General features: G+C 41.2%; 1 protein-coding gene across 6 annotated transcripts in view; it reads left to right on the plus strand.

Annotated features, from left to right (window-relative positions):
• Positions 1–15,576, plus strand: part of LOC135202933 (uncharacterized) — a 485,514-nt gene that overhangs the window by 437,548 nt on the left and 32,390 nt on the right. The window lies entirely within an intron of this gene.

Genomic DNA, 15,576 nt, shown 5'->3' on the forward strand with positions numbered 1-15,576 from the left:
ATTTAAAAGCCCTTTCACAATGTTTACAACTGATGACGAGAACCCTTTACCTTTTACATCTAAGGTAGCTGAACTTACCCTCCAGGCAGTGACTCGGGAAGAGCCCATGCCCCAGCTTAGGGAGACAGATCCCACATCATTGCTACTCCCAGGTAGGGAGGATTTGTGGGAGGATTTGCCGGCTACATTCTCGGTAGGCAAGCTGAAGCCAGATTGTGCAATCACTTTGTTTAGTGAGCGCCTTCCTAAGCTGTCAGACGCACTGATCCAAGCAGAATTTGATGCTAAGACACACCTCGCTAGGTCTCTTAACTCCCTAGTGATGACAGAGACAGCGGCTCGGGAGTACGCTCAGGAGTCGCTGCTTAAGGTCATTGCGAAGTCGTTACTTTTGGGCATGCAATGTGACTTGTACGACTTTGTGGTTGCTAGGAGAAAATGCAGGGAGCATGTTCTATCTGAGGCTACGATCAGGCACGAACCCAACAAGCTTCTGGCTTCCTCAATCTGGGGTGCAGATCTCTTCCCAGCTTCGGCAGTAAACGAGGTTCAGAGCGAGGCATCACGTCTTAATCAAAGCATCAGATTGCGTTGGGGAATTCCTTTCAAAAGGAAATCAGAGTCTTCTCCCTCCAGTTTTAGGGCTAGGAAAAGGCAAAGGAAGTTCCAACCTTTCCAAGTTCCGCAACAGCATCCTGTGCTACAAGCTGTTCCAGTTCAACAAGTATCCCAGCCTTCGACTTCTAAGGCTCAGCCTCATCAACAGCATTAATTTGTCTTCCTTTCGCCATCGACTAACCAACAGGTTTCCCCTCAGTATTCAGTGTCGCCCGCTTTTAACCCGGTCTATGAGAGTCGGGCATTTCACCCCTTTACCAGGGTTGCTAGGGGTGGCAGGGCTAGAGGATCCATTCGTCAGCGCGGAGGAGCCAGAGCCCAAGGGCGAGCTAGAGGTGCGAGGTCAGGAAGAGGATCCCGGCCCTCATCATCTCAATGAAGTTTCTCAGGTAGGACCCCCCAGATGCTGACCCCTTGACTTGGGTAGGGGGCTTAGGGACCAGCAGCTGGGCTCTGATGCCTGGTGGGATTGCTCTCTCACTGGTCCTTAGGTCCCAGTTGCTGATCCAACTAAATTAGTCAGAACTTTTCCTTCTTTCTGCAATTTTTTCATTCTTACTACATCCTTCTCCTTCATGTAATATTTTTTATTAGCATTTGGGTTAATTATGTGGAATTTTCCACTTTTGTTAAATTTTACTTCTTAGGTGAGTCTGAGAAGGGATCGTGTTTCGGAAGGGGTTTGCATTTGAAACTAATTGTGGGAGTTGTGGTGGTTGAGTCACCACCTGATATGGTTTGGACCCAAGAGGTAGTGATGGGACCCTCCCATTGCTGCCTTGAGGGCGGAACCATCTCCAAACATCAGCCCATCGGAATCCAGGGGGGACTGGTGTTTGGGATGGGACTCCTGGCTTTTGTCCGGAAGCCCACCAATATGTTTGGAGTGGGGAGTCAGTCCCCATTAGTGGGGGCAGAACTCCCAGCAGGCGGATAGGCTTATACCTGGGCCACTGCAAGCGTATTGGTGCTATCCCGTAAGGGTAGGGTATGGGGTGGACTATTGGGAATCAACTCTCACTTGTGCCCTTGGTGGAGAATGTGAATACCTGACTGATCCACGATACTTTCTTAATAAAACCAAACAGTTTTGGGTGTGTAGGTGAGCCGGTTTGTGTGAGGTGGTCTGGTGTGTGCGTGCTTAGTGTCCTGGGATCGCTTTGCTGTGCGGTTAGTTGGGGTGGGGAGTTTGGCATTAGAGGCTGCCTTGATTTCCCTTTCTGATGTGCTGTTGGGGTCTCAGCGGGGCTCTTGGATTTTGGGTGCGCACTTTTTGGACTTCTGAATGCGAACCAGCATAATTCTATGAATTTTGACAAAAGTTTTCCCTCCCCTGGATCTGACGACTTACTGGCACTGGCAACGACTTCTGGCTTGAAGATGGATATGAGCTCGGCTATCGACAAGAACCAAACATTGAGACGCCAGGGTGTTTAGTAAATCTGGTGGATTTGATCCTAATAATAGAGTCCTTCATTGCACTAATATAAACTTGTCATTAGATTATGAGTGTTTGTACAGTGTAATGAAACAATTCGGTAAAGTGGAAAGAATGAAATTAGTTCTGGAAAAAGACAAGCAGTCATTTTCTGCTTATGTTAAATTTTCCTCACCCTTGGAAGCTAGTGAGGCACAACAAAGACTCCATGGCCACATTCTTAATGATTCGGTTCTTAGCACGAAAGTGTTTTCAGTGAAAAACTTAAAAAAAATGATGAGCCGTTTGATTTTATCCCTAAGAATGAAGAACATGGACCAGCCCCAAGTACCAGAGCGCTTCCTACCCCTATATGGCATGTTGCTAGCTACAAGGAGGGAGGAAAAAATTTTATAAAGGCTGCTGAATGTATCGAGAGCAAGGTAGGTTCCATTCCCATTGAAAACTTGAAGCGTTATGGAAAGAACTTGCTAATAAAAGCAGGTAATGAAACCCAAGCAATTTTGCTAGCGAATTTCAAACCTCCTGAAAGTGGAAATATCGAATCTATTGCATCGCATAGATTCTTTAACACACTGAAAGGGGTAGTATACTCAAAAGACCTGCATGTTTTTGAAGAGGAGGAGATTCTCTATTGATGTCCTCCTTGTGTATCTCACGTTAAAAAACTTGGAGGGGATGCTGGTAAAAAGATATAAGCGAAATCCTAAACGGTGTCGTAAATGTTTTGAATATGACCACATTCAAAACTCGTGTGAAAACAACAACAAGATGTTCTGTGTGCTCTGCGGAGCATGATAATTTTGACGAGTGTGTAGCAGCCCAATACTGTTTTCAGTGTAAGGGTGATCACTCTCCAAATTCTAGGACTTGCCTCAGATACAGATTTGAAGAAGACTTATTGGCAGTGGCTGACAACGAACATGTCAGCATTAGCGAAGCAAAGAATATGGTAATGGGGGCAAACAAAAGTGCCAACTCTACCTATGCTTCAGTAATAAAACTTATGAAAAGTTCCAGCAATTTAAGGCAACAAATAACTTCATCTCATTATAGGCATCACATACCTGCTACTTCACGGACTGTAAATAATGAAAATCCCCAATCTGTCAAGAAATTTTCATCTGCTAGTGCCTTGGAGTCCAACACCAAAAGTTGTACTTCAAGAAGTACAGAAAACTCACCTACCAAAGTCAATACAAAGGTGACTAATATGATAGTTGCAGGCTCTCTTCCCAAAAAAAGGGAGCCAAAATCAATCAATTCGGGAAGCTGTTCCAAAAACACTTCCAACAATAATAAACCAAGGGACCAATCCCAATTAGATAGAGCTACTTCAGAGCCATCAATTGCCACAGCCACAAACAAAAATGAAAGCAAAACTATAATTACAACCACCAAGAAGCGCACAAGGAATACATCCCCAAATAATGACGGCTTTAAAATTAAAACCTCAAATGGGTTCAGTGTTTTGGAAGAGATCTCTTCACCTAGAAAGGTGGTTCCAAAAGCAGTTTTAGCCAAAAAACATACGAGTTCTGATCAGTCTTGTCGCCCTAAGACAAATGAACCTTGTGATTTGCAGAATCACAGTAGGAATTCTGATCAAAATCATAACCAGAAATATGATCAGCCAAAAACTCTAAATTCCAATTCAAATGAAAAGGGATTAAAGAAACAGTCACTTATAAAGGAGAACTTTCCTCTCCACACTAGGAACAGTACTTCCCCTCTAAGGAGTGGGAAGTAGCACTTTTTACCACCGTAACATTCATGTTTGATATCCTTCAGTGGAACTGTAAAGGTCTCAGAGCCCGTGCAGAAGACCTTAAAGTCTTAATTCATGAATCCAATCCAGGGATTATATGCCTTCAGGAGACAATGTTAGGTAACTCTTCTTATAATCCTGGACTAAATTATTCAATTTTCAACTCCTCTCCCCCAAGTGGTGGTCGGGCCCATGGAGGTGCTGCAATTATTGTTAGTAAAGCTCTGCAGCACTCCATAATACAATTAAATACAATTCTACAAACTGTTGCTATTTCAGTCATCTTGGAAAAGAGGATAACAGTCTGCTCCTTATACCTTCCACCAGATCTTGTTTTTAACAGTGAAGATATTCAGGCCTTAATTAACCAGCTTCCTGCTCCTTTTCTACTTCTAGGAGATTTTAATGCCCCAACCCCTTTCCCCCGGGGAAGTCGGTTTCTAGACAGTAAAGGGAAATTAATTGAAGACGTAATTGATAGGAATGATGTTATCCTATATAATAATGGGTCAATGACTTTCCACAATATTCATGATCATCATTTCTCTGCACTGGACCTTAGTATCTCTTCAGGAAGTATCCACCTTGATTTTAGTTGGTCTGTTAACGGAAATTTAAATGGGAGTGATCATTACCCGATCCATTTGAAATATGCTGTGAATGGTCCATCTGAAGTTTTACCAAAGTGGAAGGTAGAGGAGGCAGATTGGGATAAATTCAGTAAGGGCGTCATACTCGATAGGGAGTTTGAGTCATTTCAATCTCATCTAGATGCTTATGATTACTTTATTGAATCTACTCTGAAGAGTGCTGAAGGCTCGATTCCCAAAACAAAAGGCAAACCTCGTAGACCTGCAGTTCCCTGGTGGAATAAGACTTGTGGTATTCTGAGGAAAGTTACCAGGAAGTGCTACAGACGTTACAAAACTAGTGGTTCTCCTCAGTCAAAATTAATCTACAAACGTGCTTTAGCCAAGCAACGCCGCTTTTATAAGAGAGCCAAAAAAGAAAGTTGGCTCTACTATATTAATGGAATAAACTCAAAGACTCCACTTAAAGTGGTGTGGTGCAAAATAAGGAAACTGAGTGGGAAATTTGTTGCGTCCCCATTACCCTCATTAAAAATAAATGACACTCTGATCACAGATCCCACTGAAGTTGCCAATGAGCTAGGAAAACACTTTTCTGAAGTTTCCAGCGCCAAGAATTATTCTCGAGAATTTCAAAAAATTAGGAATTCTGAAATGATTCTGGAATTCGATTGAGGAAAATCTGAACCATACAACTACAGGTTTTCCTTGAGAGAATTACGGGAGGCGCTCTCCTCTAGTGAATCCACAACTCCAGGAGAGGATACAATCATTTATGAAATGCTTAAACACCTCCCAGACGATGCCAAAAAATATTTACCGAAGATTATAAACAAAATATGGGAAACTGGAATTTTACCCAACACTGGACTGGATTCCATAGTTGTTCAATTAAAAAGCCTAATAAAGATGCTTCCCTAGCCACCAGCTATAGACCAATAGCTCTTACCAGCTGTGTGTGTAAGCTGATGGAGAAAATGATAAATACTAGACTAGTTTGGCACTTAGAAACTAAAGGATTAATATCATCATTTCAATTTGGTTTCAGGAAAAACTGCTCCACCCTTGATCCGTTGCTGAGGCTGACCAACCAAATCCAGCAAGCATTCGCCAAACAATGTCAGACCATTGGAGTATTTTTTGACCTCGAAAAAGCATATGACACTGCCTGGAGAATTGGCATCATGAAAAAATTGTTGCACAAATGGGCATAGTGGAAGAATGATCAGATTTATATATTCCTTTTTAACGGACAGATTTTTTAAGGTAAAAGTGGGAAACTCTTTCTCCCAACCTTTTGTGCAGGAGGAAGGAGTTCCCCAAGGAGCGTTTTAAGTGTAACACTCTTTTCAGTGGCAATAAATAGTGTGGTTGAAAAAATCTTGCCTCCGTTAAATGCTCACTTTTTGTTGATGACCTTGCAATATACTGCACAGGATATGATTCATTGTCAGTATGTAAAACATCTGCAAACGGTCTATTAACGCAAGTTACTAAGTGGGCTGATGAGAATGGTTTTAAATCTCCTCTTCCAAAACAGTTGCAGTAAGATTTACCAGATGCCGGCTTGTGGAAGAAGTTCCCACACTTAGTTTAAGAGGATCTATCATTCCTTATGAAAGTGAAGTAAAATTTCTGGGAATGATTATTGACCACAAACTAACATGGGCCAGCCACATAAATGCCCTAAAGATTAATGTGAAAAAATCCTTGAATATTTTAAAGGTTGTTTCTGGTTTTAGTTGGGGGGCTGATAAAAAATCCCTTTTGAGACTATATGACTCACTGTGTCGCTCCAAGATAGACTATGGCTGTCAGATCTATTCCTCAGCTTGTAAAACCCAAGCTAAAGGAATTGGATGTGTACAGGAACATGGGGTGAGAATATGCTCAGGGGCTTTTAGAACTTCTCCTGTTGAGAAGCATATATGTCGCACAGATCATCTTCCCCTAGATCTAAGAAGGCAAGAGCTAGGGTTGCGATACGTGGCTAGAATGAAAAGTGCTCCCAAAAATCCCTCCTTTGAAGTACTTAAGGAAACAGACTCGCAGAATTTCTGTGGTACAAGAGCTTCTAAACCATTCCAAATTCGACTGAATGAGGATGTTAGGGATAACCATCTCAAATCCCAGAAAGTCCTGGAAGTAAAACATCCTGTAAATCCACCATGGCTTATTCCTGAAGATTCCTGAAGCATTAGTATGCAAGAAATCATTTAAGAAGAAGGATTGTACTGAAGAAGAGATAAGGGGAAAATTCTTAGAGCACGACGTTACCCATGCCAATTATGTGAAGATTTATACAGATGGATCAAAGTCAGATAGTGGTGTTGGGTGTGCTGTTATCCTTGGTGATACAGCATATACAGCTAAATTACCTGACTTGGCATCAATATTCACTGCCGAATTAACAGCCGTAGTCTCTGCCCTAGATTTAGTTTTTCAAAGTAGCGACACTAATTTTGTCATATACTCTGATTCTAAAAGCACTTTAGAAGCTATCAAAAGATTTAATAGCTTTCATCCATTAATCTAAAAACTTCGGGAGTAACTTTTTCGTATACGTATACAGGCAGTCCCCGGGTTACGACGGGGGTTCCGTTCTTGAGATGCGGCGTAAGCCGAAAATCGTCGTAAGCCGGAACGACGCTTGGAAATATGTCTTAAACTAATAAAAAGTTATAAAAACCTTACTTGTAATCCTTTGGTTACACTACATGTGTTTCCGTAGTTTTATGTACAACCTGGAGTTATTTTCATAAAAGAATGCTGGTTCTGAAGGTTTAAAAACTTATGTAATCCTCTGGTGACACTACATTCTTGAAGTTTTATGTACAACCTGGAGTGATTTTGCAAAATCTTGAGGGCTACAAGAACAGCTGATTACTATTTACGTATCATATAGACTAATTAAAGTAAATGTATCTTTAAATAGGCTTATATATTAGTATCAACAAAACATTTCCTGCCATGAGTCAGAGGCCGTTTAATGAAACGAACACTTCTCTGTCCTATCTGTTCAGAAAATAAACGTTACGTCAATCCCCGAGACCATTGTTGCCAAAGCGTCTCTCTCTCTCTCTCTCTCTGATCAAATTAACATTGGAAACTTGACATACGATTGCCCTAATATACGAACGTGTTTTGAGATATAACAGAAAATTTGCGAAAATACAAGCTTTGATATACAACGAAATATTTGAGATACAATTTTGCGATGAGTGTTAGTTGTATAGGCGACCGATAAATGGCGTTCAGTCTGTTTGTTTGTTGGTGCGATGTTAACACGTCGTTGTTTAGTTCGTTGTATTTGCGCCTATTTTTCGTGTTATTTTGTCTTTTTATTTTATTATTAACCATGGGTCTCAAAGCTAAAGACAAAGCAGGTGATAAGAAAAAAACCCAAGAAAATGATTTCGATGGAAGCAAAACATGAAATTATAGCAAGCATGAACGTGGCGTTCGTATCGTCGATTTGGCAAACGAGTATGGTCGAAATCCTTCTACAATATCCACGATCTCAAGCAGAAGGAAGCTATAAAAACCCCCGAGGACCATTGTTGCCAAAGCGTCTCTCTCTCTCTCTCCTCTCTCTCTCTCTCTCTCTCTCTCTCTCTCTCTCTCCTCTCTCTTTCTCTCCTTCTCTCTCTCTGATCAAATACGTACTGGATAATGTCTCTCTTTGGATACTTCGATTTTGCCAAAATATTGAGGGCTACAAGAACAGTTGATTACTATTTACGTATCATATAGACTAATAAAGTAAACGTATCTTTAAATAGGCTTTATATTATTAGTATCAACAAAAACATTTACTGGCATGAGTCAGAGGCCGTTTAACGAAACGAAACACTTCTCTGTCCTTCCTTAACTCGGAGCGTCGGAAGACGCCTCTCTCTCTCTTCTCTCTCTCTCTCCTCTCTCTCTCTCTCTCTCTCTCTCTGATCAAATTACTGGATAATGTCTCTCTTGGATACTTGGAATTTGCGTTGTAATCTAACCAGAAAACTTAGTTTTGATTCATTATTTACTGCGAAACAAGCATGATTTTTTCATATTTGCGTCTTTTGGACTGTTATATGTAAACTATGGTATGTATTCATTCGTTTTTTCGATCGAAACTAGTTCCGCATATGAGGCGTCACTAAAAAACATAGAAAAATTACAACATAAAAAGTGTCGAAAATCATCATAATCTCAAACCGTTTAACGAAACGAACACTTCTCTGTCCTTAACTCGGAGCGTCGGAAGGACGCCTCTCTCTCTCTCTCTCTCTCTCTGTATCAAATTACGTGGATAATGTCTCTCTTTGGATACTTGGAATTTGCGTTGTAATCTAAGCAGAAACTTCGTTTTGTTATTATTACTGGGAAAAAAACAAGCAATGATTTTTTTCATTATTTGCGCTTTTGGACTGTTATATGTAAATAGTATGTATTCATTCGCTCGGAAAAACTAGTTTCCGCATATGAGGCGTCACTCAAAAAACATAGGAAGAAAAAATAAACAAAAATAAAAAAACTGGTGTCGAAAAAATCATCATTAATCTCAAAACCGTTTGAACGGAAAACGAAACACTTCTCTGTCCATTAACTACGGAGCGTTCGGAAAAGACGCCTCTTCTCTCTCCTCTCTCTCCTCCCCTCTCTCCTCTCTCTCTCCTCTCTCCTCTGATCAAATTACTGGATAATTGTCTCTCTTTGGGATACTTGGAATTTGCGTTTGTTTAAATTCCTCAAGCAGGAAACTTCGTTTTTTGTTATTCATTTACTGGGAAAACAAGCAATGTATTTTTTCATTATTTGGCGCTTTTGGGAACTGTTAATATGTAAAACTAGTATGTATTCATTTCGACTCAGGAAAAAACCTAGTTTCCGCGCATATGAGGCCCGTCCACTAAAAAAACATAGAAAAATTACAAACATAAAAAGTGCCCCCGAAAAATCCCATCAAAAATAATCTCAAACCGTTTAACGAACGAACACTTCTCTGTCCTTAAAACCTGGAGCGTCGGAAGACGCCTCTCTCTCTCTCTCTCTCCTCTCTGATCAAAATTACTCGGAAATAAGGTCCTCTCTTGGATTACTTGGAATTTGCGTTGTAACTCTAAGCAGAAACTTTCGGTGTTAATTATTACTGGAAACAGCAAAGATTTTTCATATTTGCGCTTTTGGATGTTATATGTAAACCTTAAGTATGTATTCATTCGGCTCGTGAAACTAGTTCAGCATATGAGGCGGTCAACTAAAAAACATGAAAAAGACAACATAAAAAGTGTCCCCCGAAAAATCTCATAATCTCAAACGTTTAACCCGAAAACGAAACACTTCTCTGTTCCTTAAATCGGAGCGTCGGAAGACGCTCTCTCCCCCCTCTCTCTCTCTCTCTCTTCTCTCTCTCTTATCTCCTCTCTCTCTCCTCTCTCTCTCTGATCAAATTACGGATAATGTCTCTCTTTGGAACTTTGGAATTTGTATTTCGTGAATAATCTAAGCAGAAACTTCGTTTTGTTATTATTACTGGAAACAAGCAATGATTTTTCATTATTTGCGCTTTTGGACTGTTATATGTAAACTAGTATGTATTCATTCGCTCGGAAACTATTCCATATGAGGCGTCACTATAGAGAAAAATACAACAAAAAAAAAAAGTGTCGATTTCATAAAAAATCTCATAGAAAAAATACAACAAAAAGTGTCGAAAAATTCATAATCTCAAAAAAATTTTTGTTGTAATCTAACCAGACTTATTTTTATTAATATACTGTGCTAAACTATAAAGGATTTTTATCATAGTATGCGTTTTTTAAAAGCGTCGTTAACTCGGAGCGTCGGAAGCGTCAGCGTCGTAACCTCGGAACAAGCGTCGTTACCCAGGACGGATTTTTTCCATTGAATATTTAATTTTTTTTTTAAAAAAAGAAAAAAAAAAAAAAAAACGTCGAATAACCTCGGAACGTCGTAAGCCGGAACCGTCGTAACCCGGGGGGACCGCCTGTATTGTCTGCGTAAGTCGGTCTCTTTCTGTTGGGTTCCTTCTCACGTGGGGATTCACGGAAACGAGACTGCAGACAGGGAAGCAAAAGCTGCCAGCGCTCTACCAGAAACAACCTTCAGGAAAGTGCCTCATACAGACCTAAAAGGTCCTATTAGGTCTTTTGTATTAAGTAAGTGGCAAGAAACGTGGACTTATCCTCTTCTTGCCAATAACAGTAAGTACAGAAGTATTAGGAAAAATATACAGCCATGGCCTTCGTCATTCCAGCTTGACAGACGAGCAGAGGTTATTTTAACGAGGTTAAGGATTGGGCGCACTTATTTAACCCATCAGTTTATTTTAGAGGGAAGCAGCCCACCAGTGTGTGCTTACTGTGACGAGATACAAACAGTGGAGCACATTCTGATAGCTTGCCCCAGATATTTTAACCAAAGGGAAAGATATTTCCAGGGTAAATCCCTCTCAAATATCTTGGGAGATGAAGCAGACATTTCTGCTCTCATCTCCTTTTTAAAGTGTATAGAAATTTTTAATAATATTTAAATAAATCTTTATAAATCATATACAGATTTTTAAAGACTTTAAACTATTTTAAATATATATTACTCCATTCACTAAAATTCATATTTTTAATTTATTTATTAGTCACGTCTAATTTTATGAATCATTTCTTTCACTAATTCATTCATTCATTTACCATAATTCAACTTATTTAACCTTCATTACGGCGCTGAATGGCCTTCTTGGCCCCAGTGCCTGGGCTTTAGCCCTAAATATCATACATCCATCCACTCCCAGTTTGTAGTTATACAATATTTTGTGACTCCAAAAGTGCCCTACAGTCCCTGGAAGTCTTTAATACTGATCATCCCTTGGTGTTGAAGATCTTGCAGTGGATTTTTTTGCACCAAAATAGAAGCAGCATTGTTTCATTTTGTTGGGTTCCCGCCCATGTGAACATATCGGGAAACGAAGAGGCAGACAAGCTAGCCAAATCAGCAGCGCAAACTTTGGTACCGAGAAAATGCCCTGTTCCATATCGAGATACATTCTATGATATATGGAAATCCATCCAGCAGTTATGGGTACTTCAGTGGGACAGAGTAGGCCCCAATCAAAATGAAAATAAAGAAATTACTAGTCAGACACACCCTTGGAAATATGACCTAATACCAAGGAAGTGGGAGATTGTATTGTGTAGATTACGTATTGGCCATACGCGTTTAACTCATGGCTATCTGATGGATGGGGAGAATGAGCCCTTCTGTAACAATTGCTTAGTTCCCCTAACCGTTAGGCATTTGCTGGTTGAGTGTCCCAGTCTGGTGGAACTTAGGAATCGTTTTTTAGGTTATAGTAGTGGAGCAGGGGGTAATTATAGCATGGCAAAACTGTTGGGAGAAAGCGCATGTATTAATAACATTATCTCTTTTATCAAAGAAGCTGGTCTTCTCAAATATATCTGACAGCTGTGCTGTCTTAGTACGTATATACATTTTTTTTTCTTTATAATAGTTTTACTGTTAAGTGATCAATCACAGTTCTTTTTATCGGAATATTATTTATATTTTTATCAGAAATTTAATTTATTTTTTTAAATCAAATTTATATATCTCTCATAAAGATAGTTATTTTGAATGTTGTATAATATATTATAAAAGTTAAAAGATCACATTTAGTATTCGGCGTCGGTGACCCTGGTAGTTGTGACGCCAGATAACTCACAATCAATCAATCAATCTCAGGTAGGAGGCAGGCTGTACCTCTTTCGTCATCGTTGGGGGTTCAGCAGTTGGGCGAAAAGCATAGTATCCAGAGGCCTAGGCTGGAGTTGGATCCAAGGTCCTCCTCCACCCATCACCTTCTATCAGGAACCAACGCAAGAGTTGATGGATTACTCCAGGGACCTTCTCCAAAAGGGAGCAGTCTCCAGGACCAAAAACTTGAAATTTCAGGGTCGTCTATTCAGCGTCCCAAAGAAAGGGACCGACAAAAGAAGGGTGATCTTAGACTTGTCCCGTTTAAACTTGTACATTCGTTGCGACAAGTTCAAAATGCTGACCATCTCTCAGGTGCGGACCTTACTTCCCCGTGGGGCCGTCACCACCTCTATAGATCTTACAGACGCCTATTATCATGTCCCGATAGCTCGGCACTTCCGACCATTCCTCGGCTTCAAACTAGGGAAAGAAGCCTACTCCTTCAAGGTAATGCCCTTCGGGCTAAATATAGCACCAAGGGTTTTCACGAAACTGGCGGAGGCAGTGGTGCAGGAGCTAAGGTCTCAGGGTATATTGGTGGTGGTGTACCTAGACGACTGGCTAATCTGGGAGATGGACCAAGACAAGTGTAAATGAAAGCCCCAAGGACAATGGTCATGTCTTTCCTGGAATATATAGGGTTCAAAGATCAACAGGACCAAGTCCCGGTTGACTCCGGGAGTCCAAGTCCAGTGGCTAGGTCTTCATTGGGACCTGGATTCACACACTCTTTCCATTCCAGCAGGGAAGAGGAAGGAGATTGCCAAGGCAACAAGACAATTCTTGAAATGCAAAAAGACTTACAGAAGGAACCAGGAGAGGATCCTAGGCTCGCTCCAGTTTGCCTCGGTCACGGACGTTCTGTTGAAAGCCAAGCTCAAGGACATCAATCGAGTTTGGCGTTCAAAGGCAAATGCCAAGTGTCGGGACAAGTTCGCCCGGATACCTCTGATTCTCAGAAAACGTCTGCGCCCATGGACAAAGGCCGCAAACCTAGCCAAAGAGTTACCATTGCAGTTTCCTCCCCCGTCCCTTGTGGTGCATACGGACGCATCACTGACAGGTTGGGGAGGTTATTCACAGCACGAGAAGGTTCAGGGAACTTGGTCTCCTCAGTTCCAAAAGCTTCACATCAACATTCTGGAAGCTATGGCAGTGTTTCTGACTTTAAAAAAGCTTCGTCCTCCAAAGAAGAGTCATATCAGGTTGGTTCTCGACAGTGCGGTAGTGGTACACTGTATAAACAGGGGTGGTTCAAAGTCAAGCCTGTGAACCACGTGATGGTAGCAATTTTTCTCTAGCAGCCAAGAACACCTGGCATCTGTCGGCTACCCATCTGGCGGGAGTCCACAATGTAGTGGCAGACGCACTGTCTCGATCAGTCCCTCTGGAGTCAGAATGGTCACTGGACCAAGAATCCTTCAAGAGGGTTTGCAAAAGAGTACCAGGGTCTGGAAGTAGATATGTTTTGCTACAGAGGCAAACCACAAGCTGCCTTGTTACGTAGCCCCAAATCTGGACCCTCTGGCATTCGCTACGGACGCCCTGAGTATAGATTGGAACCAGTGGACGAAGATTTATTTATTCCCTCCAGTGAACCTTCTCCTGAAGGTGCTGCACAAGTCGAGATCCTTCGCAGGTCAGGTGGCTCTCATAGCTCCTCACTGGCCCAAGAGCAATTGGTTTCCCCTTCTCCTGGAACTAGGTCTTCGTCCTCACCCTCTCCCGGACTTGAGGCTGTCGCAACAAGTTCAAACGAGGACTGTGTTCGATTCCTCAGGTCTTCACAAAACCCTAACTTTATGGATTTCATGAAGTTTGCAGGTAAGAGAGTAGGGGACATGATCCACAGAAATTTTTTGTTCTTAGACAGATAAGAGAGAATCTACGCTTCGCCAGTATGATTCAGCAGTTAAGAAATTGTCTTCATTCCTCAGGGGGAATCAAATATCAAAGTAATGACAATGAACGTGGCTATAACCTTCTTCAGGTCTCTGTTTGAACAAGGCTTGGCAGCTGCAACAATAACAACCACGAAGTCGGCTCTGAAAAAGATTTTTCTTCTCGGGTTCGGTATCAATCTAACTGAGTCTTATTTCACCTCTATCCCAAGGGCATGTGCACGCCTGCGGCCCATTCACAGACCGTCGTCAGTGTCATGGTTTCTTAATGATGTTCTCAGGTTAGCCTCAGAAACAGACAACTTCAAATGTGATTACCAAACCATTTTGCGTAAGTCACTGTTTTTATTGAGTCTGGCTTCAGGTGCCAGGATATCGGAGCTGTCATCTTTATCTAGAGATGAAGCACATATTGAGTTCCTTTCCTCGGGGGACGTGTTGCTTTCGCCAAATAAAGAATTCCTGGCTAAGAATGAAGACCCCTTGATGAGGTGGTCTCCATGGAAGATTGTTCCGCTTCCGCAGGATCCATCTTTATGTCCTGTTAAAACTCTTAAGGACTATTTATCTAGGACATCTACCTATTCCGAGGGCCCCCTTTTCATTAGAAAAGATGGTGGTACACTATCTCTAAAAGGCATTGGGCAGCAGATTTTGTATTTTATTAAGAAAGCCAGCCCAGGTCATTTCCCAGGGTGCATGACATTCGGGCTATACACTTCTGTAAATTTCTTCAAATATATGAACTTCGATGATCTGAAGAAGTATACTGGTTGGAAGTCACCCTTGGTTTTCAAAAAGCATTACCTTAAGTCTTTGGAGGATCTTAAATATCATGCAATAGCTGTAGGGAGACCAGTGTCTCCTGCTACTACATCAATATAGCACCGTCCTTGTGTCGTATGAATCTTTTCCATTATGCCAGCCTCATTAACATTTTACCTACCTCAGCAAATGTTTTAGTTGTTAGGATTGGTGTATAGTGTTACGTTTATACAAATTATTAGTAATTATTTTATTATGTGCGTGTTTTGTTGCCACATGTTATTGCTATATGGTATATTTTGTAAACCAACTAATAAATTGTATTTTTTTCCACTTCTAGACTATTTTTTTGATTTCTTTACCCTTCTGAGTTCAATTTAATATTGTATTTCATTTCAGAGGGCATGTAGCTTGGTGCTTTCTCTGGCTACAATTTCACGGACGCGACACGGCTGAGCCCAGAAAAGGGATTTTGACGTAGGAAAAATCTATTTCTGGGCGAGGAAGCCGTGTCGCCCAGTGAAATCCCCCCCTTTTTTTTGTTTTTTCCCCTTGCTGTGCACCAAGCTTCAATGTTATCGATAAGTATGACGTCACAGACTCCTTCAACAGGGTAGCTGGGTGTGACCTATGGGTCGGCTCCCCGTATTTAGGGTCTTTTGATGAGGAAAAGGCTAATTGGAGGGGTTGCTGTGGTAGTGTTTAACACTCGCCCCAGTTTTATACCGACACCTTTTA

Source organism: Macrobrachium nipponense, chromosome 33, assembly GCF_015104395.2.
Source record: "Macrobrachium nipponense isolate FS-2020 chromosome 33, ASM1510439v2, whole genome shotgun sequence".
Classification (NCBI taxonomy): domain Eukaryota; kingdom Metazoa; phylum Arthropoda; class Malacostraca; order Decapoda; family Palaemonidae; genus Macrobrachium; species Macrobrachium nipponense.